We start from the raw sequence: 3078 nt of genomic DNA, 5'->3' as shown, positions 1-3078 counted from the left end.
CCTGTAGACCCTTCCCTAAAATACAAATAAATACACAAATAAATAAGTAAATAATGGGAGACTTTAATACTTTATTGTTGCAAAGAGATAGACCAACTAGGAAAAAAAAGGCAAAGAAATAACAGACCTAAACCAAACTTGTGAAAAGATGGACTAATTAGAGCTTTACAGAGTGTTCCAACCAACAACATCAAAATACACATTCTTTTTAGCTACATATGGGACATTCTCCAAAATAGACTATAGATTAGGACATAGAACATGCTTAAGTAAATGCACAGAAATTGAAATTATCTTATGCATATTATTTGACCAATAAAACTGGGAATTATTATCAAAAGAAATCACAAAACTCCACAAACACATGGAAATTAAATAATAACCTCCTAAAAAACCAGTGAGTCACAGATGAAATTAAAGAAATTTAAAAAATATTCACAATCAAATGAAAATGCAGGTACAACTGTAGAACCTGTGGGACACAATGAAAGAAATCTTAAGAAAGAAAATTTATAGTGGTAAATTCTCACATCAGGAAACTAGAACAAATCCAAATAAACAACCTTATGCTACACCTCCAGGTCCTAGAAAAAGATGAGCAAATCAAGACCAAAGACCAAAGAATGCAGGAAATTATAAAGATCAGAGCAAAACATAAATACATAAAATTAATAAACCCATAGCCAACCTTGTCAAAACAAAGAAAGAAAAGTTAAAATTCATACATTAAGGAATGAAAAGGGCAAAATCATTACAGATCCTATAGAAACTCAGAAGTTCATCAATACCTACTTCGAAAATCTTTACTCTCACAGGATAGAAAACATACACAAAAAAGACAGATTCCTAGATATATATGAATTGCCAAAACTGAATCAAGAATATATAAAAACTCTGAATAGCCCAATAAAGTCAATGAAATTGAATATAAAAGCCTACCAACAAAGAAAAGCCGAGGTCCTGATGGATTCACAGCAAAATTCTACAAGGAATTTAGAGAAAACTTAATGCTAACTTGTCTCAAACTCTTCAATGCAATTGAAAGGGAAACAATTCCTCCTAACTCATTCAGGGAGGCAAGTATTACTCTGATACCAAAACCAGAGAAAGAGCCAACCAAAAAAGAGAACTACAGGCCAATGTTTCTCATGAACATAGATGCAGAAATTCTCAATAAAATGCTAATAAACAGACCACCCGCCACACCCTCAGTCTGTTCCTGCCTCTTAAGGGGAACTCCGTGGCTTAGCAGGCTGGTTCCCCGCTGCACGGAAAAGAATTCACTAGTGTAGTGTCGCGATGGCCCCAGCTCTCCTGACGGCTTTCAATTTTGGGACACCTTTAGGTACCTTGGGCACTGCCGCAGCCACTGCACCACCCCCGTGGGGGGAGGGGGTAGAGGATTTGGGGCCACGTCTACCACTGCAGGCTCTGCATTCAGCTTTTCTGCCCCAACTAACAGGCACTAGTGGCCTCTGTGGTGGCACTCAGAACAGAGGTTTTGGAGTTGGTACCAGTTTGGCACAGCAACAGGAAGTAGTACTGGTTGGGGAACTGGACTGGGATTTGGAGGATTTAATACACAGCAACAGCAACAATCTGCAGCACGTGCTCGCTCCAGTCAGCCTCCACAAGTTCACCCAGTCCACCCAGCTGGCAAATGCTGCAAGCGCTCTTTCTGCTCCAACACTACTGGGAGATGAGAGAGACGCTATTTTAGCAAAATGGAATCTACTGCAGGCTTTCTGGGGAACAGGAAAAGGATATTTCAACAATAATATTCCACCAGTGGAATTCACACGGGAAAACCCTTTCTGCTGGTTTAAGGCTGTAGGTTATAATCATATGTCCAATAATAAAGATGAAGATGGGCTAGTGGTTTTAGTTTTCAATAAAAAACAAACAGATATTGGAAGTCAGCAACAGCAGTTGGTAAAGTCATTACGTACGGTTTTGGGAGGAAACCAGGCCCTTTCTGTCAATGTAGAGGGTATTAGAACATTGCCCAATGATCAGACAGAAATTGTCGTTTATGCTGTTGAGTGTTCTCCAAATGGTACTTCACGAGGAGTTCCAGGTACCACACTGCATGCCCTTTCTGAACAAGTGAATATAAAAACACAACCACAGCAACTTGGTGTAACCCTCTCTATGACTAGAACAGAATGTTCTCCAGCACAGATCAAGCAGCTTTTGCAGAGTCCTCCTGCGGGTGTTGATCCTATTATTTGGGAACAAGCCAAGGTGGATAACCCTGATTCTGAAATGCTAATTCCTGAACCCATGGTAGATTTTAAAGAACTTCTCAGAAGACTGAAGGTTCAAGATCAGATGGCTAAACAGCATCAGACCAGATTAGACATCATATCTGAAGGCATTAACGAACTGCAAAAGAATCAGACTACAAGTATGGCCAAAATTTCACAATACAAGAGGAAACTCATGGATCTTTCCCATAGAACCTTACAGGTCCTAATCAAGCAGGAAATTCAAAGGAAGAGTGGTTCTGCCATCCAAGCTGATGAAGAGCAGCTGAGGGTTCAGAATTCAGTCTGAGCTAAATGCACTGACTGAGTTCAAGGGCCGACTAAATGAACTGATGTCCTAAACCAGGATGCAGAACCATTTTTGGAGCAGTCAGATCTGAAGAAAGACACTATACAGATGCAGATCTGTTATGAGAAATCAAGCAGCATTTAAAACAACAACAGGAAGGCCTTAGCCACCTGATTAGCGTTACGTAAGATGACCTAGAAGATATAAAGTTGGCAGGACACGGGTTGAATGAAAACTATCCACATCAGAGGTAGTGTCTTTAGTTGATGGTTCACAAGCTTGTCTTAGAGTTTGTGCAATGCATCCTTTTGCTGCTTTAGACCTTCCTTAAGAATGAATCTGACTACTTGGAGGAAAAAAATAAAGAAAATAACACTGTCCTGGCTTGGATTTTTGAGATTACAGACAATTTTCTCTTCACTAAATCTGAAATAAACTAGTCACCTCACATTTCTTCAAAAATAACCTTCAAAAAATTCACATCTAAAAAGCTGTATATAATTTAAAAGGACAAAATAAATA

General features: G+C 39.1%; 1 pseudogene; it reads left to right on the top strand.

Annotated features, from left to right (window-relative positions):
• The first annotated feature begins 1299 nt into the window (after positions 1-1299).
• LOC101568929 lies at positions 1300-2823 on the top strand (annotated as a pseudogene).
• The last annotated feature ends 255 nt before the right edge of the window (positions 2824-3078 follow it).

The sequence above is a fragment of the Octodon degus genome, unplaced genomic scaffold (genome assembly GCF_000260255.1).
Source record: "Octodon degus isolate 3935 unplaced genomic scaffold, OctDeg1.0 scaffold00207, whole genome shotgun sequence".
Classification (NCBI taxonomy): Eukaryota; Metazoa; Chordata; class Mammalia; order Rodentia; family Octodontidae; genus Octodon; species Octodon degus.
The sequence above is the reverse complement of the archived record's forward strand: the minus strand, read 5'-3'. Positions and strand labels throughout refer to the sequence as shown.